The sequence below is a fragment of the Calonectris borealis genome, chromosome 5 (genome assembly GCF_964195595.1).
Source record: "Calonectris borealis chromosome 5, bCalBor7.hap1.2, whole genome shotgun sequence".
Taxonomy (NCBI): domain Eukaryota; kingdom Metazoa; phylum Chordata; class Aves; order Procellariiformes; family Procellariidae; genus Calonectris; species Calonectris borealis.
The window spans coordinates 46,344,192-46,370,353 of NC_134316.1; positions in this window are offsets into that span (position 1 = coordinate 46,344,192).

Sequence of the window (26,162 nt, forward strand, 5' to 3'; positions counted from 1 at the left end):
GCTGCGCACTGGGCACATTGTGCCATCCACGAGCCCATGGAACTCACCAGTTTTTGTCATCCAGAAGAAATCAGGAAAGTGGAGGCTCCTTCACGATCTAAGACGTATAAATGAGGCTATAGAGGACATGGGAGCTCTACAGCCAGGCCTCCCTTCACCAACCATGATACCTGTGAACTGGCACATCACTATAATAGACCTTAAGGACTGTTTTTTTTTACCATTCCGCTACACCCAGATGACGCGCCGCGGTTTGCTTTTACTGTACCCGCGACCAATGTAGCCCAGCCGAGTCAACGGTACCATTGGACGGTGCTCCCACAAGGCATGAAGAATAGTCCCACCATATGTCAATGGTTCGTGACTCGGGCCCTTAGTCCAGCCCGTGCCCAATTGCCTGAAGTCGTAATTTATCATTATATGGATGATATCCTTGTAGCAACCCTCTCTGAGGCCATGATACCAGGGGCCATGGAGGTTGTCGTAACGAGCCTCCAGCGTAACGGCTTGATAGTTGCCCCAGAAAAGGTGCAGCAGACTGCTCCCTGGCAATATCCAGGGTGGCGCATTACTGAGCAAACTGTGGTACCGCAAGGGCTCAAGATCAGTAATCAGGTCCACACCCTGACTGATTTGCAGAAATTATTGGGCATCATCAATTGGGTAAGGCCTCTGTTGGGAATCAACAACGAGCTGTTGAGACCTCTGTTTAATTTGCTAAAAGGTGATCCTGCGTTGGGGTCTCGACGAACGTTAACCCCCGAGGCTCAGCAAGCATTGCAGTGGATTGCTACAATGATATCGGCTCGGCAAGCACAGCGCTGTGATCCAGAGCTTCCTTTTCAGTTAGCAATAGTGAACACTGACTTCCAACCATATGGTTTGTTGTTTCAATGGAAGCCAACACCCAGTGGCGAACAGTTGTTGGTCATAGAATGGGTGTTTCTTCCCCATCAATTTGGAAAAACCATCACCACTAGAGCAGAAATGTTTGCATCCCTGATCATGAGAGGGAGGCAACGGTTGATAGCGCTGTGCGGAAAAGAGCCACACACCATTTACATCCCTGTCGTGATGCCTATGTTAACTTGGTTGATGCAAATGTCTGTACCTTTTCAAATGGCTATGGAAGGTTTTACAGGAGTGATTTCTATTCACCCTCCCAGTCATAAATGGCTGCAGTCCCCGCTACCACTGCAGCAATTGCCGAAATGTAGCGTGACCCCTTTGGACGCTCTAACGGTCTTCACGGATGGGTCCGGGCATACAGGTAAGTCTGTCCTTGTCTGGAAGGACGATCACGATCAATGGCAATCTGATATCCGGAAACAAGATGGCTCACCACAAATCGTGGAGTTGGCGGCAGTGGTACGAGTGTTTGAGAAATGGCAATGCCCCGTCAACATCGTGACTGATTCTGTATATGTTGCAGGGGTAGTGTCCCGCATAGAGTTTGCTTATTTGAAAGATGTAAATAATGCCCAGCTTTTTTGCTCTGTTTAAAACCCTCAGAGAACACATTCATCGACGGATCCACTCTTTTTTTATATTACATATCAGATCTCATACTGCATTGCCGGGGCCCCTGGTTGAGGGAAACCGGTTGGCTGATTCGCTTGCAGGGGCTGTTGTTGTTCCGGGGAAATTTGAGCAAGCGAGGCGTTCACATAACTTTTATCATCAGAACGCTAAGGCCTTGGCTAGAATGTTTCATTCACCACTTATGCAAGCACGCCAAATTGTCACTGCATGCCCTGAGTGCCAGTGTGCGGGCCCTCCACACCCGGGAGGAGTCAACCCTCGTGGCTTGCAGGCACTCGAACTTTGGCAGACTGATGTTACACATCTTCCTGACTTTGGTCGACTCAAATGTGTCCACGTCTCAGTGGATACGTTTTCGGGAGCAATTGCAGCCACAGCCCACAGAGGGGAAAAATCCCGGGATGTCCGAAAACATTTTCTTCTTGCTTTTTCCATTCTCGGAGTACCGAGCAAAATAAAAACAGATAACGGCCCCGGGTACGTTGCCCAAGCCACACAGACGTTCCTGCAAACGTGGGGAATCACTCATATCACGGGAATTCCACACAGTCCCACAGGGCAAGTCATTGTTGAGCGCGCGCACCATTCGCTCAAAGACATGTTAACAAAACAAAAAGGGGGAGTAGGGGATTTGACCCCACAGGAAAGATTGGCAAAAGCCGTTTATGTTCTTAATTTTCTCAATCAGTGGGCTGAGGAAGGTGGACCCCCGATTTGCAGACATTTCGATTCTGTTGAAGGTCATGAGGCAATCATAAGGGACAAGGCGTGGGTAAAGGTGAGAAACCTGGAATCTCATGAGTGGGAAGGCCCGTTTTCATTGATAACCTGGGGTCGAGGGTATGCTTGTGTCTCCACAGATCGAGGACCAAGATGGGTACCAGCGCGGTCCGTCAAGCCATCTTTTTCGCCGTTGTCGCAAGCGTAAGCACGTTATGGGCCCCATCACAGCCCAAAGAGAACATCTGGATCACCCTTGCGAATCAGACAGGCCAGAAGACCATTTGCCTTTTGCTCTTGTCACCTGGAGATCCTTTTTTCCACCTGCTTAGTGGGACTCCCATGGAACAATTGGACCCTAGGTCTCACGGAGCCGCATGCAACACTTTGTAGTGGCGGCCGCAATGTGACTGATAATTGGGACGGATGTTTGGTGTACCATCCGCCCTGAGCGTAGAGCCACAAGAGATAGAATTATTGGGGCTTGGCAAAATGGGTAATGAGTTTGATTGAACTGGGAATTATACGTTTGATTGTATTCGTATGTAATCTTGTGTGTGTACTATGTTTATTGCAATGTGTGAGATGAATAATAGAGAAGTCAGTTAGCTTAGTGTTTGTTGTAAAAGAAAAAGCGGGAGATGTGGAGGAATCAATGCCTGAGAGTACAAGCAGTATCATAGCGTTGGTAAACAAGAAGCCATGGGAAGATGGAAAGTGAAAGAAGCCGTGGGAAAAAGGGAGATAAGAGGTGGCAGTTAACGGTTCTGAGGGCATGACAAAGATAAGGCAATTAGAGGAAGAGTGTCGAGATGACCTTTGCTTAGGGGATGTACTAGGGAATTCTTTGAAGTGCGTACGTGGCATAATGTGAGGTATAAAAAGGCGCTTGTGCTGTATAATAAAGGGATTTTTGTCTTCATCTTCGTGCCCACTCAGACGGAATCCGTGTCCTTATTCGCCACAGCGGTTTGTCTCCGAGCCACGTCTGGACTACGTTTGTTTACGGTTCTCGTTTCCAAGGTTACTCGGCACTAGAGTCTAACAATGCTTCCAGGAGACACGATTTAGACTACAATTCTACTCACCTGCAAACACCACACCTGCTAGTTCCCTAACTTCTAAGCCACAAGTCTTCATTGTGTAGAATTACAGAAGCGAGCAGTATGGAACAGTAGATACTGTACCTACTGCATCAATCCCCCCCTTTGAGACTTACAATGTTGAGCATCATGTGTCTCACATCATTTAGTTATAAGCATTTGGTCTCCAAAAAGACATACACTGAATCATACAACAAGTAATTAGAACTAAGATGACGATCAGTATTGCAAATAAGAACAACTGTCTGAGCCAATTTAAATTTGGAAGCCACAAAAATAACCAAGAAAGATCTTACCTTTCTCGTTCTTTAAATCCACAGGCTAAGTCCTTTAATTGTTGAATGTTCTTCGCAATTAACTGTGAATTATCACCTAGGTTCTGCAATACAAAAAGAAGACATGTTGGTTACTTCTCGGGCTAAAAGTTCTCAGATACTTTGATTTCTCTCCCATTTTGGCAATAGAAATTGGGATTCAGCTTTACTGATCGTCATAATTAATATCAACAGGCTCCACATTTTCTACTCTTAAACCCACAATTTCCTAATTAATTTGGTTTCCTTCCTAACAATAAATATTTTAAATATCACAGATAATTCCGCAACAGCTCTGGTAAGTCATCAAGTACGCCTTCAAATTAATTGCAATGGTTCCTTAGGCGTAGATGTCCACCGTCTAGGAGGTATTTTGTTTATTCTGGTGTAATGAATCCAAGAGTCTATTTCTTCTAATTTTACAGCAGTGGTTGTTGTTAATAACACTTGGAAGGGTACTTTCCACTTTTCTCCAAAGGGGTCGTCCTTCCACCTTCGCAGGTAGACTTGGTCTCCTGGGCTGAATGAATGTACCAGAAATTCCAGGGGTAAAAGTGTCCTCAAAAGAACATACTTGTGTAAAGAACTCGCCATTTTACTCAAAGACAAGAGAGATTCAGTTAACACTTTTTCTCCTATTACGTGCATTTGTTCAAACCTTCCTGTTAGATTGACATTAGAAGGTTTCACCACCCAGAATTTCCAATGGACTTACTTCTTCTTTAGCTCTTGGGGTTACCCTAATTCTTAACAAGGCAAGTGGTAAAGCTTCAATCCGTTTCAACTGAGCTTTTCCTGACATATTTTAGAAATTTGTCTCTTTAATACTTGGTTCATTCTCTCTACTTGTCTACTAAATTGTGGTCGTCTTAGTGTCTTACTCACATTCTTAATAACCTCCGCTACAAAATGTGGGCCTCTATCAGAGGACATCTCTAAAGGGACTCCAAATCTTGAAATAATTTCTTTCCATAAGTGTTTTGTTACCTCTTTTGCCTTGTTGGTTTGCCACGGGAAAGCTTTTGGCCATCCGGAGAAGGTATTTACCAATACCAATAAATATCGGTATTGGTTGCACCTTGGTAACTCTGAAAAATCTATTCGCCAATACTCACCGGGAGTTACGCCTTTCCTTACCTCTCCAGGAGGGGGTCGGATTTGTATTTTCGAATTGTTCCCAAGACAAATCTCACATTTAGCACACTCACTCACACTTTTAGCAATCAATAACATTTTAGTCCCTATTTTGCATACCGTTTTACCGACTCGACCATTGCTTCTGCTCCCATATGTGTTGGGTTGTGACCTCAGCATGGGTTGTGACCATCGATTTCTTCATGATTTCGGGAGTTACTATACATTGTCCATGCGAAGTAATCCATCATCCTTGATCATTCTTTTTGCACTGTAATAGCTTAGCCAACTTATTTTCTTTTTCATTATAATTTGGGGATTCTATTTGAATTTCTTTGGATGCACAGCAACTTCTTTGGGGTTTTTTCTGTGGTGGGTTTTTTTTTTTTTTTTGGTACTGCTTCCAATAAATTTAAAATCTCTGTTCCATACTTTATAGGTGAGCCACTGGCAGACAAAAGTTCTCGCTCTTTCCATATCGCTCCATGGGCATGAACAACTCCAAAAGCATATTTAGAGTCTGTCTAAATATTAACTCTTTTACGTTTAGCCAGATCTGAAGCTCTTGTCCAAGTTGTTATCTTTGCCTTCTGGGCGGATGTATTTGGAGGTAATGCTTTTACTTCTTGGTCTTCGGTTAAAGTTACCGCGGCATAGCCAGCCCTCCTTTCTCCTTTCACAACAAAGCTGCTTCCATCGGTAAATAATTCTTCATCCGGAGTCTGGAGAGGGACATCTCTCAGGTCTGGCCTGCTGGCATATGCCTGTTTGATAACTTGTAAACAATCATGGTTAGGATCGCTCTCTTTTTCACTTGGCGTTGAAGAAGCAGGATTTAAAATGGCACTTACTTCAAAATGATGTCATCTTGTTCCACTAACGGAGCTTGATATTGTAGATTGAGGGGGTGCCATCTTGCAAATGGCCTTTTTTTCCTATCATTTCCCAGTCTTCGTTGTCCTTGGGAAATCCCAAATAAATTACAGTTTGTTCTGCAATTTGTGCTTTCTTTTCTGACAGCCTGTACCCAGCCATTCCCAAAAAGTTTAGGAGGCTAACAGTCTTTTCTTTGCAGATCTCAATAGCATCTGCTCCCAATAGGATGTCATCAACACACTGAAGGAGGGTGATTTGATCTTCCTTACCGGACCAGTGTTCCAGTTCCTTGGTCAAGGCTGCTCCAAAGATGGTTGGGCTATTTTTAAACCCTCATGGCAGCACAGTCCAGCAGAGCTGAGTTCTCCTCCCAGTCGACAGATCTTCCCATTCACAGGCAAAAATCTTTTGACTGTTTTCTTCCAGAGCGGTCGAACTCCTGTTTTCAATTCAACTTTTACCGGTTCCACATTGTTTGCTCTTCCTGGTTTGTCTGTCGCCCAAACAGAAGGGTAAACTGATTTCTTCAGATTCTTCTGTGTTTGTCTGTAATATATAAACTTGGGCTTGCCAGGCATTAGCTTCAGGAAAATGAACTTCTCCTTTTGTTTGGATCCAAGAAAAATGGATTTTTCCTTTTTCAAAGTTAATTTGTGCTCCCAATTTATTCAATAAATCCCGTCCTAAGAGAGGCATGGTGCATTCCGGTATATATGAAAATTCATGCATCAACGTTCTTCCTCCGATTTGACAGTTTAAAGTTTTCAAAAAAAAGACCTTACCTCTTTCTTTCCCGTGACCCCAACAACAGATACATTAAATTTACTCATTGGTCCTTTACATGTATTTATAACAGAATATTTTGCACCAGTGTCCACTAAAAAATCGACTCGTTTGTTTCCCAGCTTTACTGGAACCAGGGGCTCGGCTGGGAGAATATCATTTTCTGCCCCAGTCCCCATCCTTCAGAATCCTCTCCCATCATAAGGAGATCAGCTTCAGGTGGAATTTGCTGTGGCCGAATCACAGCAACTTTCTTCTTCTCTGGACACTCATTGTTCCAGTGTCCTTGCTTCTTACATACAGCGCATTGATTGATCCCTAATGGAGTAGACTGTGCAAATATATTTCCACATCCTCGACCTCTGCCCCTTAAGTACCCTTGGCTTTTACCTCTCCAAAATCCTCTGCCCCTACCTCCAGCAGATCCTTGGGCATTCACAAAAGCAGCCGCAAGAATTGCAGCTTTCCGTTTCCCCTTTTTTTCTTTCATTTTCCATATTAGTTTTTTTCCAATACGACCCTCTCTTCTTCAGGAGTTAACAAATTATTTAAAAGAATTTGAATATCTTGCCGATCGGGATTATGACTTTTAATAATTGTTTTTAAAGATCTATACACCTTTTCAGGATTTTCTCTATAGGATCCTGCCAATTCTTTCCAATTCATCAAATCAGAAGTAGTAAAAGGTATTTTCGCAAACACTGGTCCCCCCCTTAGGCCCACAGCCTGACGAAGGGGTGCTAATAAAACAGACCCCTCTTGGGTCCCAGTTCTGCCAGCTATTGGACTAAATGGATTACTTCCCCTTGCTTCAGTTTCAAAACTTTCATTTTCACTCGGTGCCACCAACATCTGTGTATCGTCTTCCTCTTCTCCTAGTTTTAAACACCGTTTTCCTAGACTACAAGCAGAAGAACAATGCGGTTTTGGTTCCTTGTCCTCCATCATCATCATCACCACATTAGAATCTGAGTCTAAAAGTTTACATTCCTTCCGAATTTCATGATCATTTCTCAAGGGAAAGAACAAGTCCACAGAAGGGGCCTCATCCCATTTGCCCTGTCGTCTACAAAATAACATCACTTGCAAGGTAGTATTATATTGCAGAGTTGCCAATTCGGGCCATTTTTCCTCATCTTCTAATTTATACATTGGCCACCATTTAGTACAGGACTCAATTAATTTCTCCTTTCTCAAAGGATCTCCCCCAAATGTTCCCCAGTATTTTATGATGCATCCAAGGGGAGAGCAAGGTGTTACTTTAGACTATTGAGTTCCCATATTTTTGCCCAAAAAGAACGTTCTTAACCGTGATTTCATATACTCCAGTCATCACTGTCAAACGCATATGAATAAACCTTTTTACCTTTGGCCACAATTCCTTACCAAATGCATACACAATTTTATACCCCAGCACAATATCTCTTTTACCTTAGCGTTGCACTGTTGAGTCGCTCACCTGCTCTGGTCGGGGAGAATACTCACAGAGTCCCCGATCAAAAGGGCGGTGCACGCTGGAGTCCGGAGAGCAGGGTCTCCCCACCGAGAGCCGACAAGTCGATGTGGGCAAGGCTTCACAGCAGTCCCCCCTGGGTCGCCAAAAACTGTCGTCCAAAAAGCGGATTCGTGCCCGGCGTGCAGTTAAGCAATTCCACATGCTCAGGAGAGAGATTGTTTTATTCAGGCCTGGGTGCTCGGTGGACTTGCCACAAATGAAGCACACTGGGTCTAATCACCTTTCTGTTTGTATCCATGCTTCTCATACATATTTTCAGTTTCTCTTTTACGTATTCCTTAAATTTCCGAGAACCGATGATAATATTACATCATCCTAGACACATGCGCACTAAAACCTTGAGGGTCTCCTTGAGGGTCTCGGGTGGTCGGCAGGGTAGTGAACTCTTCGTGAACCTGTTCCTTTCTTTCCTTACAAGGTTGAGGTTTGCCTCTGAGCCACGTCTGGACTACGTTTGCTTACGGTTCTCGTTTCCAAGGTTACTCTGCACTAGAGTCTAACAGTACCTAGCACCACCACCCCCAGTGCCCAACACCCAGCACCCACACATACCCAGCACAACCAGGGCCCAGCACACAGCACACGCACATGCCGGGAATCCAGCACCCTCACAGCACAGCACCCAGCAACTCCAGCACAGCCACACAGCACCGGATATGCCCAACACCCAGCACTGCATATGCCCAGCACCCGGTACCTCCAGCACCAAGCATCCAGCACCAAGACATACCCTGCACTCAGTTTTGCATATTACCCAGCAATGCCAGGGCCCAGCACCCCCAGTACCTAGCACCCAGCACTCCCACTGCCCAGTACCCAGCACCCCGACATAACCAGCACACAGCACCCGCACCGCCCCACACTGCCAGTTCCCAGCACCCAGCCATGCCCAGCACCCAGACAAACATGCCCAGCGCCCAACACACCAGAACACAGCAAACCAGCCCCCAAGAACCCCAGTGATCAGCACATAGCACCTGGACATGCCCAGCACCTGCAGCGCTCAGCACCCCAAACACCCACCATACAACACCCCCACAGGTCTCACACCCAGTGCTCGGAAACCAGCATACCCAACACTCAGCATCCAGCACCCCCACTCCCCAGCACCCAGTGCCCAGCACGCTGCACTTAGACATGGCCAGCACCCGGACATGCTCAGCACCCAGCAACACAGGGGCACAGAACCCAGCACCCCCAGCGCCCAGAAACCAACCACCCCAGCGTCCAGCACCCAGTACACCCAGGGCCCGGCAACCAACACCCGCACATACCCAGCACCCCCACCACCCAGCACAGGGACATGCCCAGCACCCAGCACACCCAAAGACCATCACCCCCAGCACCAAGCACCCAGCACCGCCATTGCCTAGCACCCGGACATGCCCAGCACCACCGCCCACCACTGCCAGCGCACAGTACCCAGCACCCGGACATGCCCAGCACTCAGACATGCCTAGCAGGCAGCTTCCCTGCTCCCCATCGCCCAGAACCTCCAGTGCCCATCACCCAGCACCCAGACATGCCCAGCGCCCACCACACAGCACCCACACACTGCTCAACACCCACACATACCCAGCACAACCAGGGCAGAGCACACAGCACACGCACGTGCCAAGAAACAAGCACCTCCAGAGCACAGACCCCAGCCAAGAAACAAGCACCTCCAGAGCACAGAACCCAGCAACTCCAGAGCACAGACCCAGCACCGGATATGCCCAGCACCCAGTACCTCCAGCACCAAGAGATACCCTGCACTCAGTTATGCATAGTACCCAGCAATACCAGGGCCCAGCAACCCCACTGCCCAACACCCACCACCCAGACATGCCCAGCACACAGCACCCCCACATGCCGTGCCCAGTACTCAGCACCCACACATGCCCAGCACCCAAACATGGGCAGGACCCAACACACCAGAATGCAGGAAACCAGCAACCAACATCCCCAGTGATCAGGACATAGAACCCGGACATATCCAGCAGCCAGCACCTGCAGTACTCAGCACCCAGCACCCCCAGTGCCCTGCACCCAGCACACCAAACACCTGACATCCAGCACCTCCCCAGGTCTCATACCCACCACCCCCATTGCCCAGAAACGAGCCTACCCAACAACCAGCATCCAGCCCTCCCACCACCCAGGAGCCCCAGCGCCCACCACCCAGCACCCTCACTGCCCACCGCCCAGAACCCCAAGTGCCAAGCACACAGCATCCAAACATGCCCAGCATCTGGGCACGCCCAGCATCCACAAGACTGAGCACGCGGTCATGACCAGCAACTGAAATGCCCACAGCCAGCAACCCTAGCTCTCAGCAGCCAGCACCCCCAGTGCCCAGCACCCGGTCATGCCAAGCACCTGGACATGCCCAGCACCCAACACCCCGGTGCCCAGCACACAATACGTCCAGCTCCCAGTAACCCCAGCACCCAGCAGCAAGACATACCCTGCATCCGCTTATGCATAGTACCCAGCACTCCCAGGGCCCCGCAACCGCACCAGCCAGCACCCAGCAACCCGAGTGCCCAGCCCCCAGCAACCTCAGGGCCCAGCCCCCAGCACCCGCACATTCCCAGCAACCAGCAACCCCACTGCCCAACACCCACCCCCCGGACATGCCCAGCACCCCCAGGGACCACCACCCCCAGCGCCCAGTACCCAGCACCTGGACATGCCCAGCACCCAAACATGCCCAGCATGCTACACACCAGAACACAGCAAACCAGCCCCCAACATCCCCAGTGATCAGCACATAGCACCCGGACATGCCCAGCACCCAGCATGCCCAGTGCCCTGCACCCAGTACACCAAACACCCACCACCATACAGGTCTCGCAGCCAGCACCGCCCAGTGCCCAGAAACCAGCATACCCAACACCCCAAGAACCCCCGTTTACCCAGCATCCAGACATGCCCAGCACTCGGACATACACAGCACCCCCAGGGCCCAGCACTAACTCCCAGACAGGCGCACACCCAGCACCCCAACCGCCAACAAACAGCACCTGGACATGCCCACCACTCAGCAGCCCCAGTGCCCAGCACCCTGCACCGCAACAGCCAGCATCCCCAGCGTCCAGCACCCTCACTGCCGACCACCCAGAACCCCAAGTGCCGAGCACACAGCATCCGCACATGCCCAGCACCTGGACACGCCCAGCACCTTGTCATGTCCAGCAACTGAAATGCCCACAGCCAGCACCCCTAGCTCCCAGCAACCAGCACCCCCAGTGCCCAGCATCAGTCATGCCAAGGACGAGGACATGCCCAGCACCCAACACCCCAGTGGCCAACACCCAATACCCCCAGCACCCAGCAGCAAGACATACCCTGCACCCGCTTATGCATAGTACCCAGCACTCCCAGGGCCCAGCAACCAGCACCCACAGGACTTAGCACCCAGCAACCCCAGTGCCCAGCACCCAATACCCCCAGCTCCCAGTGGCCCCAGAACCCACCATCCAGCAGCAAGACATACTCTGCACCCGCTTATGCATAGTACCCAGCACTCCCAGCCCCCAGCACTCGCGCCGCCCAGCACCAAGCAACCCCAGTGCACAGAACCCACTAACCCCAGTGCCCAGCATCCCCAGCGCACAGCATCCGGCATATGGACATGCCCAGCACACGGACATACCCACTAGCCAGCACCCCTAGTGCCCAGCACCCAAAGCTCCCTCCATCCATCACCCAGACATGCCCAGTGCTCAGCACCCCCAACACCCAACAGCCAGGATCAGGAAATGCCCAGCAACAAGCACTCCCATGCCTACCATCACCAGTGCCCAATAACCAGCACAGAGACAATGCCCACCAGCCAGCATCCAGAACCCAGCACTAAGCACTCAGTACACAGGCATGCCCAGCACCCTGATATGCATAGTCCCCAGCACCCCCACTGCCCAGCAGTCCCAGTGCCCACGACCCATCACTTGGACATGCTCAGCACCCAGAGATGTCCAGCACCCCGCATGCCCAGTGCCTAGAACCCAGTACCCCCAATGACCAGCACCCAGCGCAGCCAGTGCCCAGTACTGCCTGTAGCCAGCATCCGCCACCCAGAGACGATCATCACCTGCCCATTCCCAGCACCAAATCCTCCCAGTGCCCAGCACAGAGACATGTCGAGCACCCAGATATGCCCAACGCCCAGACCTGTCCAGAACCCACTCCACTCAGGGCCTAGCACACAGTACCCCCACGACCCAGCACCGACACATGCCCAGCACCAAGCACTGCCAAAGATTCCAAGGGGTGCTAGATGTTGCGCATTTGCGGTGCTGGAGATGGCTGGGTGCTGGGCAGCTGAGAAGGGGCTGTAAAGGGAAGGTGAGAGCCGCGAACATATTTCAGTCCTGGCTAAATGTGTGTGGGAGCTCGACGGGGCGCTTGACTGCTTTGCAGTTGGGCTGCGGCAAGGCTGACGGTTGAGTGCTACGGCAAGCGCATAGCCCCGGTGTTGGTGGGGACCTCAAAGGGCTGCCAGGGCAGGCGAGTGCAACGAACGGACATCTTGGTTCCCTCTGTGTTGGAGCGCCATCTAGTGGGTAGACGTTTCAGAGCCTGGCTCTGATGAAGGTAAGGTGTAGATTGATGTTTAGGTGGGAGACCAAAGAGAAGGGAGCAGGGGTTGGTGGGGCTGAGGAGGGGCTGCCAAGAGATCGTGAGAGCCAGCATCGGCCTTCATTCCTGGCCACGTCTGTGCCTGAGCCACATGTTGAGTGTGCCCTCTTCGGAGCTTGGCTCCGATGAGGGTCAGGGATATGTCGAGGATAAGTGGGAGAAGAGACACAGAGCCCCGGTATTGGTGGAGCTGAGAAGGGGCTGCCAAGAGACCGTGAGGGCCAGCATCAGCCTTGACTCCTGGCTACCTCAGTGCCAAGCTCCACGTGGAGGATTACCACTTCGGAGCTTAGCACTGGTGAGTGTCAGGGCTAGGTTGAGGTTAGGAGGGAGAAGAGGCACAGAGCCCCGGTGTTGGTGGGGCTGCCTAGGGACTGCAAACGGAAGGTGAGGGCCAGCATCAGCCTTGATTCCTGGCTATCTCAGTGCTAAGCTCCTCGTGGAGGGTGGTCGCTTCGGAGCTTGGCTCCGATGAGGATGAGGGCTAGGCTGAGGTTAGGTGGGAGAACAGTCACAAGCCCCGGTGTCGGTGGGGCTGAGAAGGGGCTGCCAAGAGACCGTGAGGGCCAGCATCAGTCATGGTTCCTGGCTACTTCAGTGCCTAGCGCCATGTGGTCCGTGTCCGTTTAGGAGCTTGGCCCTGGTGAGTGTCAGGGCTAGGTAGCGGTTAGGAGGGAGAAAAGAGAGAGAGCCACGGCATTGGTGCGGCTGAGAAGGGGCTGCGACGTGATCGTGAGGGCCAGCATCAACCTTGGTTCTTGGCTACCTCAGTGCCTAAGCCCCACATGTAGAGTGGTCGCTTCGGAGCTTGGCCCTGGTGAGGGTCAGGGCTAGGTTGAGGTTAGGTGGGAGAAGAGGCACAGAGCCCCGATGTTGGTGAGGCTGCCAAGGAAGGTGAGGTAAGCATCATCCGCGAGTCCTTGCTATTCAGTGCCTAGCCCTATGTGGGCGCTTCGGAAGCTTGGCGCGGATGAAGGTCAGGGATATGTCGAGGATAAGTGGGAGAACAGACACAGAGCCCCGGCATTGGTGCGGCTGAGAAGGGGCTGTGAAGTGATCGTGAGGGCCAGCATCAACCTTGATTCTTGGCTACATCAGTGCCTAAGCCCCACATGTAGAGTGGTCGCTTCGGAGCTTGGCTGTGATGAGGATCAGGGCTAGGTTGAGGTTAGGTGGGAGAACAGTCACAAGCCCCGGTGTTGGTGGGGCTACCAAGAGATCTTGAGGGCCAGCATCAGTCATGGTTCCTGGCTACTTCAGAGCCTAGCCCTATGCGATCGGTGGCCGCTTTGGAGCTTGGCTGTGATGAGGATCAGGGTTAGGTTGAGGTTAGAAGAGAGAACAGACAAAGAGCCCCGGTGTTGGTGGGGCTGCCTAGCGATTGCAAACGGAAGGTGAGGGCCAGCATCAACCTTGAGTCCTGACTTCCTTAGTGCCAATCCCAGGTGGAGGGTGGCCGCTTCGGAGCTTGGCCCTGGTGAGGGTAAGGGCTACGTTGATTTTAGGTGGGACAAGAGGCACAGAGCCCCGGTGTTGGTGAGGCTGCCAAGGAAGGTGAGGTAAGCATCATCCGCGAGTCCTTGCTATTCAGTGCCAAACCCTATGTGGCCGCTTCGGAAGCTTGGCGCGGATGAAGGTCAGGGATATGTCGAGGATAAGTGGGAGAACAGACACAGAGCCGCGGTATTGGTGAGGCTGAGAAGGGGCTTCCAAGAGACCGTGAGGCCAGCATCAGCCTTGGTTCCTGGCTACTTCAGAGCCCAGCCCTATGTGATCGCTGGCCGCTTTGGAGCTTGGCCCTGATGAGGGTCAGGGCTACGTTGATGTTAGGAGGGAGAAAAGAGACAGAGCCCCGGCATTGGTGAGGCTGAGAAGAGGCTGTGAAGTGATCGTGAGGGCCAGCATCAACCTTGCTTCTTGGCTACATCAGTGCCTAAGCCCCATATGTAGAGTGGTCGCTTCGGAGCTTGGCTGTGATGAGGATCAGGGCTAGGTTGAGGTTAGGTGGGAGAACAGTCACAAGCCCCGGTGTTGGTGGGGCTGCGAAGGGGGTGCCAAGAGATCTTGAGGGCCAGCATCAGTCATGGTTCCTGGCTACTTCAGAGCCTAGCCCTATGTGATCGGTGGCCGCTTTGGAGCTTGGCCCTGGTGAGGGTCAGGTTCGGTTGAGGTTAGAAGAGAGAACAGACAAAGAGCCCCGGTTTTGGTGGGGCTGCGTAGGGATTGCAAACGGAAGGTGAGGGCCAGCATCAGCCTTGATTCCTGGCTATCTCAGTGCCAAGCTCCTCGTGGAGGGTGGTCGCTTCGGAGCTGGGCTCCGATGAGGATCAGGGCTAGGTTGAGGTTAGGTGGGAGAACAGTCACAAGCCCCGGTGTTGGTGGGGCTACCAAGAGATCTTGAGGGCCAGCATCAGTCATGGTTCCTGGCTACTTCAGAGCCTAGCCCTATGCGATCGGTGGCCGCTTTGGAGCTTGGCCCTGATGAGGATCAGGGTTAGGTTGAGGTTAGAAGAGAGAACAGACAAAGAGCCCCGGTGTTGGTGGGGCTGCCTAGCGATTGCAAACGGAAGGTGAGGGCCAGCATCAACCTTGAGTCCTGACTTCCTTAGTGCCAATCCCAGGTGGAGGGTGGCCGCTTCGGAGCTTGGCCCTGGTGAGGGTAAGGGCTACGTTGATTTTAGGTGGGACAAGAGGCACAGAGCCCCGGTGTTGGTGAGGCTGCCAAGGAAGGTGAGGTAAGCATCATCCGCGAGTCCTTGCTATTCAGTGCCTAGCCCTATGTGGCCGCTTCGGAAGCTTGGCGCGGATGAAGGTCAGGGATATGTCGAGGATAAGTGGGAGAACAGACACAGAGCCGCGGTATTGGTGAGGCTGAGAAGGGGCTTCCAAGAGACCGTGAGGCCAGCATCAGCCTTGGTTTCTGGCTACTTCAGAGCCCAGCCCTATGTGATCGCTGGCCGCTTTGGAGCTTGGCCCTGATGAGGGTCAGGGCTACGTTGATGTTAGGAGGGAGAAAAGAGACAGAGCCCCGGCATTGGTGAGGCTGAGAAGAGGCTGTGAAGTGATCGTGAGGTCCACCATCAACCTTGATTCTTGGCTACCTCAGTGCCTAAGACCCACATGTAGAGTGGTCGCTTCCGAGCTGGGCTCCGATGAGGATCAGGGCTAGGTTGAGGTTAGGTGGGAGAACAGTCACAAGCCACGGTGTTGGTGGGGCTACCAAGAGATCTTGAGGGCCAGCATCAGTCATGGTTCCTGGTTACTTCAGAGCCTAGCCCTATGTGATCGGTGGCCGCTTTGGAGCTTGGCCCTGATGAGGGTCAGGGTTAGGTAGGTTGAGGTTAGAAGAGAGAACAGACAAAGAGCCCCGGTGTTGGTGGGGCTGCCTAGGGATTGCAAACGGAAGGTGAGGGCCAGCATCAACCTTGACTCCTGGCTACCTCAGTGCCAAGCTCCACGTGGAGGATTACCACTTCGGAGCTTAGCACTGGTGAGTGTCAGGGCTAGGTTGAGGTTAGGAGGGAGAAGAGGCACAGAGCCCCGGTGTTGGTGGGGCTGCCTAGGGACTGCAAACGGAAGGTGAGGGCCAGCATCAGCCTTGATTCCTGGCTATCTCAGTGCTAAGCTCCTCGTGAGGGTGGTCGCTTCGGAGCTTGGCTCCGATGAGGATGAGGGCTAGGCTGAGGTTAGGTGGGAGAACAGTCACAAGCCCCGGTGTTGGTGGGGCTACCAAGAGGTCTTGATGGCCAGCATCAGTCATGGTTCCTGGCTACTTCAGAGCCTAGCCCTATGTGATCGGTGGCCACTTTGGAGCTTGGCCCTGATGAGGGTCAGGGTTAGGTTGAGGTTAGAAGAGAGAACAGACAAAGAGCCCCGGTGTTGGTGGGGCTGCCTAGGGACTGCAAACGGAAGGTGAGGGCCAGCATCAGCCTTGATTCCTGGCTATCTCAGTGCTAAGCTCCTCGTGGAGGGTGGTCGCTTCGGAGCTTGGCTCCGATGAGGATGAGGGCTAGGCTGAGGTTAGGTGGGAGAACAGGAACAAGCCCCGGTGTCGGTGGGGCTGAGAAGGGGCTGCCAAGAGACCGTGAGGGCCAGCATCAGTCATGGTTCCTGGCTACTTCAGTGCCTAGCGCCATGTGGTCCGTGTCCGTTTAGGAGCTTGGCCCTGGTGAGTGTCAGGGCTAGGTAGCGGTTAGGAGGGAGAAAAGAGAGAGAGCCACGGCATTGGTGCGGCTGAGAAGGGGCTGCGACGTGATCGTGAGGGCCAGCATCAACCTTGGTTCTTGGCTACCTCAGTGCCTAAGCCCCACATGTAGAGTGGTCGCTTCGGAGCTTGGCCCTGGTGAGGGTCAGGGCTAGGTTGAGGTTAGGTGGGAGAAGAGGCACAGAGCCCCGATGTTGGTGAGGCTGCCAAGGAAGGTGAGGTAAGCATCATCCGCGAGTCCTTGCTATTCAGTGCCTAGCCCTATGTGGGCGCTTCGGAAGCTTGGCGCGGATGAAGGTCAGGGATATGTCGAGGATAAGTGGGAGAACAGACACAGAGCCCCGGCATTGGTGCGGCTGAGAAGGGGCTGTGAAGTGATCGTGAGGGCCAGCATCAACCTTGATTCTTGGCTACATCAGTGCCTAAGCCCCACATGTAGAGTGGTCGCTTCGGAGCTTGGCTGTGATGAGGATCAGGGCTAGGTTGAGGTTAGGTGGGAGAACAGTCACAAGCCCCGGTGTTGGTGGGGCTACCAAGAGATCTTGAGGGCCAGCATCAGTCATGGTTCCTGGCTACTTCAGAGCCTAGCCCTATGCGATCGGTGGCCGCTTTGGAGCTTGGCCCTGATGAGGATCAGGGTTAGGTTGAGGTTAGAAGAGAGAACAGACAAAGAGCCCCGGTGTTGGTGGGGCTGCCTAGCGATTGCAAACGGAAGGTGAGGGCCAGCATCAACCTTGAGTCCTGACTTCCTTAGTGCCAATCCCAGGTGGAGGGTGGCCGCTTCGGAGCTTGGCCCTGGTGAGGGTAAGGGCTACGTTGATTTTAGGTGGGACAAGAGGCACAGAGCCCCGGTGTTGGTGAGGCTGCCAAGGAAGGTGAGGTAAGCATCATCCGCGAGTCCTTGCTATTCAGTGCCAAACCCTATGTGGCCGCTTCGGAAGCTTGGCGCGGATGAAGGTCAGGGATATGTCGAGGATAAGTGGGAGAACAGACACAGAGCCGCGGTATTGGTGAGGCTGAGAAGGGGCTTCCAAGAGACCGTGAGGCCAGCATCAGCCTTGGTTCCTGGCTACTTCAGAGCCCAGCCCTATGTGATCGCTGGCCGCTTTGGAGCTTGGCCCTGATGAGGGTCAGGGCTACGTTGATGTTAGGAGGGAGAAAAGAGACAGAGCCCCGGCATTGGTGAGGCTGAGAAGAGGCTGTGAAGTGATCGTGAGAGCCAGCATCAACCTTGCTTCTTGGCTACATCAGTGCCTAAGCCCCATATGTAGAGTGGTCGCTTCGGAGCTTGGCTGTGATGAGGATCAGGGCTAGGTTGAGGTTAGGTGGGAGAACAGTCACAAGCCCCGGTGTTGGTGGGGCTGCGAAGGGGGTGCCAAGAGATCTTGAGGGCCAGCATCAGTCATGGTTCCTGGCTACTTCAGAGCCTAGCCCTATGTGATCGGTGGCCGCTTTGGAGCTTGGCCCTGGTGAGGGTCAGGTTCGGTTGAGGTTAGAAGAGAGAACAGACAAAGAGCCCCGGTTTTGGTGGGGCTGCGTAGGGATTGCAAACGGAAGGTGAGGGCCAGCATCAACCTTGATTCCTGGCTATCTCAGTGCCAAGCTCCTCGTGGAGGGTGGTCGCTTCGGAGCTGGGCTCCGATGAGGATCAGGGCTAGGTTGAGGTTAGGTGGGAGAACAGTCACAAGCCCCGGTGTTGGTGGGGCTACCAAGAGATCTTGAGGGCCAGCATCAGTCATGGTTCCTGGCTACTTCAGAGCCTAGCCCTATGCGATCGGTGGCCGCTTTGGAGCTTGGCCCTGATGAGGATCAGGGTTAGGTTGAGGTTAGAAGAGAGAACAGACAAAGAGCCCCGGTGTTGGTGGGGCTGCCTAGCGATTGCAAATGGAAGGTGAGGGCCAGCATCAACCTTGAGTCCTGACTTCCTTAGTGCCAATCCCAGGTGGAGGGTGGCCGCTTCGGAGCTTGGCCCTGGTGAGGGTAAGGGCTACGTTGATTTTAGGTGGGACAAGAGGCACAGAGCCCCGGTGTTGGTGAGGCTGCCAAGGAAGGTGAGGTAAGCATCATCCGCGAGTCCTTGCTATTCAGTGCCTAGCCCTATGTGGCCGCTTCGGAAGCTTGGCGCGGATGAAGGTCAGGGATATGTCGAGGATAAGTGGGAGAACAGACACAGAGCCGCGGTATTGGTGAGGCTGAGAAGGGGCTTCCAAGAGACCGTGAGGCCAGCATCAGCCTTGGTTTCTGGCTACTTCAGAGCCCAGCCCTATGTGATCGCTGGCCGCTTTGGAGCTTGGCCCTGATGAGGGTCAGGGCTACGTTGATGTTAGGAGGGAGAAAAGAGACAGAGCCCCGGCATTGGTGAGGCTGAGAAGAGGCTGTGAAGTGATCGTGAGGTCCAGCATCAACCTTGATTCTTGGCTACCTCAGTGCCTAAGCCCCACATGTAGAGTGGTCGCTTCCGAGCTGGGCTCCGATGAGGATCAGGGCTAGGTTGAGGTTAGGTGGGAGAACAGTCACAAGCCACGGTGTTGGTGGGGCTACCAAGAGATCTTGAGGGCCAGCATCAGTCATGGTTCCTGGTTACTTCAGAGCCTAGCCCTATGTGATCGGTGGCCGCTTTGGAGCTTGGCCCTGATGAGGGTCAGGGTTAGGTAGGTTGAGGTTAGAAGAGAGAACAGACAAAGAGCCCCGGTGTTGGTGGGGCTGCCTAGGGATTGCAAACGGAAGGTGAGGGCCAGCCTCAACCTTGACTCTGGCTACCTCAGTGCCAAGCTCCACGTGGAGGATTACCACTTCGTAGCTTGACCCTGGTGAGGGTCAGGGCTAGATTGACGTTAGGTGGGAGAACAGACACAGAGCCCTGGTGTTGGTGCGGCTGAGAAGGGGCTGCGTAGTGATCGTCAGGGCCAGCATCAACCTTGATTCCTGGCTACTTCAGTGCCTAAGCCCCACATGAAGAGTGGTCGCCTCGGAGCTTGGCTGTGATGAGGGTAAGGGATATATCGAGGATAAGTGGGAGAACAGAGACAGAGCCCTGGTGTTGGTGGGGCTGAGAAGAGGCTGCCAAGAGACCGTGAGGGCCAGCATCAGCCTTGATTCCTGGCTACTTCAGTGCCTAAACCCCACATGAAGAGTGGTCGCCTCGGAGCTTGGCTCTGATGAGCGTAAGGGATATGTCGAGGATACGTGGGAGAACAGAGACAGAGCCCTGGTGTTGGTGGGGCTGAGAAGGGGCTGCCAAGGGACCGTCAGGGCCAGCATCAGCCTTGTTTCCTGGGTACTTCAGAGCCTTGCCCTTTGTGATCTGCGGCCGCTTAGGAGCTGGGCCCTGATGAGGATCAGGGTTAGGTTGAGGTTAGAAGAGAGAACAGACAAAGAGCCCCGGTGTTGGTGGGGCTGCCTAGGGATTGCAAACGGAAGGTGAGGGCCAGCATCAACCTTGACTCCTGGCTACCTCAGTGCCAAGCTCCACGTGGAGGATTACCACTTCGGAGCTTAGCACTGGTGAGTGTCAGGGCTAGGTTGAGGTTAGGAGGGAGAAGAGGCACAGAGCCCCGGTGTTGGTGGGGCTGCCTAGGGACTGCAAACGGAAGGTGAGGGCCAGCATCAGCCTTGATTCCTGGCTATCTCAGTGCTAAGCTCCTCGTGAGGGTGGTCGCTTCGGAGCTTGGCTCCGATGAGGATGAGGGCTAGGCTGAGGTTAGGTGGGAGAACAGTCACAAGCCCCGGTGTTGGTGGGGCTACCAAGAGATCTTGATGGCCAGCATCAGTCATGGTTCCTGGCTACTTCAGAGCCTAGCCCTATGTGATCGGTGGCCGCTTTGGAGCTTGGCCCTGATGAGGGTCAGGGTTAGGTTGAGGTTAGAAGAGAGAACAGACAAAGAGCCCCGGTGTCGGTGGGGCTGCCTAGGGATTGCAAACGGAAGGTGAGGGCCAGCATCAACCTTGACTCCTGGCTACCTCAGTGCCAAGCTCCACGTGGAGGATTACCACTTCGGAGCTTAGCACTGGTGAGTGTCAGGGCTAGGTTGAGGATAGGAGGGAGAAGAGGCACAGAGCCCCGGTGTTGGTGGGGCTGCCTACGGACTGCAAACGGAAGGTGAGGGCCAGCATCAGCCTTGATTCTTGGCTATCTCAGTGCTAAGCTCCTCGTGGAGGGTGGTCGCTTCGGAGCTTGGCTCCGATGAGGATGAGGGCTAGGCTGAGGTTAGGTGGGAGAACAGGAACAAGCCCCGGTGTCGGTGGGGCTGAGAAGGGGCTGCCAAGAGACCGTGAGGGCCAGCATCAGTCATGGTTCCTGGCTACTTCAGTGCCTAGCGCCATGTGGTCCTTGTCCGTTTAGGAGCTTGGCCCTGGTGAGTGTCAGGGCTAGGTAGCGGTTAGGAGGGAGAAAAGAGAGAGAGCCACGGCATTGGTGCGGCTGAGAAGGGGCTGCGACGTGATCGTGAGGGCCAGCATCAACCTTGGTTCTTGGCTACCTCAGTGCCTAAGCCCCACATGTAGAGTGGTCGCTTCGGAGCTTGGCCCTGGTGAGGGTCAGGGCTAGGTTGAGGTTAGGTGGGACAAGAGGCACAGAGCCCCGGTGTTGGTGAGGCTGCCAAGGAAGGTGAGGTAAGCATCATCCACGAGTCCTTGCTATTCAGTGCCTAGCCCTATGTGGCCGCTTCGGAAGCTTGGCGCGGATGAAGGTCAGGGATATGTCGAGGATAAGTGGGAGAACAGACACAGAGCCCCGGCATTGGTGCGGCTGAGAACGGGCTGTGAAGTGATCGTGAGGGCCAGCATCAACCTTGATTCTTGGCTACATCAGTGCCTAAGCCCCACATGTAGAGTGGTCGCTTCCGAGCTTGGCTGTGATGAGGATCAGGGCTAGGTTGAGGTTAGGTGGGAGAACAGTCACAAGCCCCGGTGTTGGTGGGGCTACCAAGAGATCTTGATGGCCAGCATCAGTCATGGTTCCTGGCTACTACAGAGCCTAGCCCTATGTGATCGCTGGCCGCTTTGGAGCTTGGCCCTGATGAGGGTCAGGGTTAGGTTGAGGTTAGAAGAGAGAACAGACAAAGAGCCCCGGTGTTGGTGGGGCTGCCTTGCGATTGCAAACGGAAGGTGAGGGCCAGCCTCAACCTTGACTCTGGCTACCTCAGTGCCAAGCTCCACGTAGAGGATTACCACTTCGTAGCTTGACCCTGGTGAGGGTCAGGGCTAGATTGACGTTAGGTGGGAGAACAGACAGAGCCCTGGTGTTCGTGGGGCTGAGAAGGGGCTGCCAAGGGACCGTCAGGGCCAGCATCAGCCTTGGTTCCTGGCTACTTCAGTGCCTAAGCCCCACATGAAGAGTGGTCGCCTCGGAGCTTGGCTCTGATGAGCGTAAGGGATATGTCGAGGATACGTGGGAGAACAGAGACAGAGCCCTGGTGTTGGTGGGGCTGCCAAGGGACCGTGAGGGCCAGCATCAGCCTTGTTTCCTGGCTACTTCAGTGCCTAGCCCCATGTGGTCCTTGTCCGCTTAGGAGCTTGGCCCTGATGAGGATCAGGGTTAGGTTGAGGTTAGAAGAGAGAACAGACAAAGAGCCCCGGTGTTGGTGGGGCTGCGTAGGGATTGCAAACGGAAGGTGAGGGCCAGCATCAACCTTGACTCCTGGCTACCTCAGTGCCAAGCTCCACGTGGAGGATTACCACTTCGGAGCTTAGCACTGGTGAGTGTCAGGGCTAGGTTGAGGTTAGGAGGGAGAAGAGGCACAGAGCCCCGGTGTTGGTGGGACTGCAAACGGAAGGTGAGGGCCAGCATCAGCCTTGATTCCTGGCTATCTCAATGCTAAGCTCCTCGTGGAGGGTGGTCGCTTCGGAGCTTGGCTCCGATGAGGATGAGGGCTAGGATGAGGTTAGGTGGCAGACCAGGAACAAGCCCCGGTGTCGGTGGGGCTGAGAAGGGGCTGCCAAGAGACCGTGAGGGCCAGCATCAGTCATGGTTCCTGGCTACTTCAGTGCCTAGCCCCATGTTGTCCGTGTCCGTTTAGGAGCTTGGCCCTGGTGAGTGTCAGGGCTAGGTAGCGGTTAGGAGGGAGAAAAGAGAGAGAGCCACGGCATTGGTGCGGCTGAGAAGGGGCTGCGACGTGATCGTGAGGGCCAGCATCAACCTTGGTTCTTGGCTACCTCAGTGCCTAAGCCCCACATGTAGAGTGGTCGCTTCGGAGCTTGGCCCTGGTGAGGGTCAGGGCTATGTTGAGGTTAGGTGGGAGAAGAGGCACAGAGCCCCGGTGTTGGTGAGGCTGCCAAGGAAGGTGAGGTAAGCATCATCCGCGAGTCCTTGTTATTCAGTGCCAAACCCTATGTGGCCGCTTCGGAAGCATGGCGCGGATGAAGGTCAGGGATATGTCGAGGATAAGTGGGAGAACAGACACAGAGCCGCGGTATTGGTGAGGCTGAGAAGGAGCTTCCAAGAGACCATGAGGCCAGCATCAGTCTTGGTTCCTGGCTACTTCAGAGCCCAGCCCTATGTGATCGCTGGCCGCTTTGGAGCTTGGCCCTGATGAGAGTCAGGGCTACGTTGATGTTAGGAGGGAGAAAAGAGACAGAGCCCCGGCATTGGTGAGGCTGAGAAGAGGCTGTGAAGTGATCGTGAGGGCCAGCATCAACCTTGATTCTTGGCTACATCAGTGACTAAGCCCCACATGTAGAGTGGTCGCTTCGGAGCTTGGCTGTGATGAGGATCAGGGCTAGGTTGAGGTTAGGAGGGAGAAGAGGCACAGAGCCCCGGTGTTGGTGGGGCTGCCTAGGGACTGCAAACGGAAGGTGAGGGCCAGCATCAGCCTTGATTCCTGGCTATCTCAGTGCTAAGCTCTTCGTGAGGGTGGTCGCTTAGGAGCTGGGCTCCGATGAGGATGAGGGCTAGGCTGACGTTAGGTGAGAGAACAGTCACAAGCCCCGGTGTTGGTGGGGCTACCAAGAGATCTTGAGGGCCAGCATCAGTCATGGTTCCTGGCTACTTCAGAGCCTAGCCCTATGTGATCAGTGGACGCTTTGGAGCTTGGCCCTGATGAGGGTCAGGGTTAGGTTGAGGTTAGAAGAGAGAACAGACAAAGAGCCCGGGTGTCGGTGGGGCTGCCTAGGGATTGCAAACGGAAGGTGAGGGCCAGCATCAACCTTGACTCCTGGCTACCTCAGTGCCAAGCTCCACGTGGAGGATTACCACTTCGGAGCTTAGCACTGGTGAGTGTCAGGGCTAGGTTGAGGTTAGGAGGGAGAAGAGGCACAGAGCCCCGGTGTTGGTGGGGCTGCGTAGGGACTGCAAACGGAAGGTGAGAGCCAGCATCAGCCTTGATTCCTGGCTATCTCAGTGCTAAGCTCCTCGTGGAGGGTGGTCGCTTCGGAGCTTGGCTCCGATGAGGATGAGGGCTAGGCTGAGGTTAGGTGGGAGACCAGGAACAAGCCCCGGTGTCGGTGGGGCTGAGAAGGGGCTGCCAAGAGACCGTGAGGGCCAGCATCAGTCATGGTTCCTGGCTACTTCAGTGCCTAGCCCCATGTGGTCCGTGTCCGTTTAGGAGCTTGGCCCTGGTGAGTGTCAGGGCTAGGTAGCGGTTAGGAGGCAGAAAAGAGGGAGAGCCACGGCATTGGTGCGGCTGAGAAGGGGCTGCGACGTGATCGTGAGGGCCAGCATCAACTTTGGTTCTTGGCTACCTCAGTGCCTAAGCCCCACATGTAGAGTGGTCGCTTCGGAGCTTGGCCCTGGTGAGGGTCAGGGCTACGTTGATGTTAGGAGGGAGAAAAGAGACAGAGCCCCGGCATTGGTGAGGCTGAGAAGAGGCTGTGAAGTGATCGTGAGGTCCAGCATCAACCTTGATTCTTGGCTACCTCAGTGCCTAAGCCCCACATGTAGAGTGGTCGCTTCCGAGCTGGGCTCCGATGAGGATCAGGGCTAGGTTGAGGTTAGGTGGGAGAACAGTCACAAGCCACGGTGTTGGTGGGGCTACCAAGAGATCTTGAGGGCCAGCATCAGTCATGGTTCCTGGTTACTTCAGAGCCTAGCCCTATGTGATCGGTGGCCGCTTTGGAGCTTGGCCCTGATGAGGGTCAGGGTTAGGTAGGTTGAGGTTAGAAGAGAGAACAGACAAAGAGCCCCGGTGTTGGTGGGGCTGCCTAGGGATTGCAAACGGAAGGTGAGGGCCAGCCTCAACCTTGACTCTGGCTACCTCAGTGCCAAGCTCCACGTGGAGGATTACCACTTCGTAGCTTGACCCTGGTGAGGGTCAGGGCTAGATTGACGTTAGGTGGGAGAACAGACACAGAGCCCTGGTGTTGGTGCGGCTGAGAAGGGGCTGCGTAGTGATCGTCAGGGCCAGCATCAACCTTGATTCCTGGCTACTTCAGTGCCTAAGCCCCACATGAAGAGTGGTCGCCTCGGAGCTTGGCTGTGATGAGGGTAAGGGATATATCGAGGATAAGTGGGAGAACAGAGACAGAGCCCTGGTGTTGGTGGGGCTGAGAAGAGGCTGCCAAGAGACCGTGAGGGCCAGCATCAGCCTTGATTCCTGGCTACTTCAGTGCCTAAACCCCACATGAAGAGTGGTCGCCTCGGAGCTTGGCTCTGATGAGCGTAAGGGATATGTCGAGGATACGTGGGAGAACAGAGACAGAGCCCTGGTGTTGGTGGGGCTGAGAAGGGGCTGCCAAGGGACCGTCAGGGCCAGCATCAGCCTTGTTTCCTGGGTACTTCAGAGCCTTGCCCTTTGTGATCTGCGGCCGCTTAGGAGCTGGGCCCTGATGAGGATCAGGGTTAGGTTGAGGTTAGAAGAGAGAACAGACAAAGAGCCCCGGTGTTGGTGGGGCTGCGTAGGGATTGCAAACGGAAGGTGAGGGCCAGCATCAACCTTGACTCCTGGCTACCTCAGTGCCAAGCTCCACGTGGAGGATTACCACTTCGGAGCTTAGCACTGGTGAGTGTCAGGGCTAGGTTGAGGTTAGGAGGGAGAAGAGGCACAGAGCCCCGGTGTTGGTGGGGCTGCCTAGGGACTGCAAACGGAAGGTGAGGGCCAGCATCAGCCTTGATTCCTGGCTATCTCAGTGCTAAGCTCCTCGTGAGGGTGGTCGCTTCGGAGCTTGGCTCCGATGAGGATGAGGGCTAGGCTGAGGTTAGGTGGGAGAACAGTCACAAGCCCCGGTGTTGGTGGGGCTACCAAGAGATCTTGATGGCCAGCATCAGTCATGGTTCCTGGCTACTTCAGAGCCTAGCCCTATGTGATCGGTGGCCGCTTTGGAGCTTGGCCCTGATGAGGGTCAGGGTTAGGTTGAGGTTAGAAGAGAGAACAGACAAAGAGCCCCGGTGTCGGTGGGGCTGCCTAGGGATT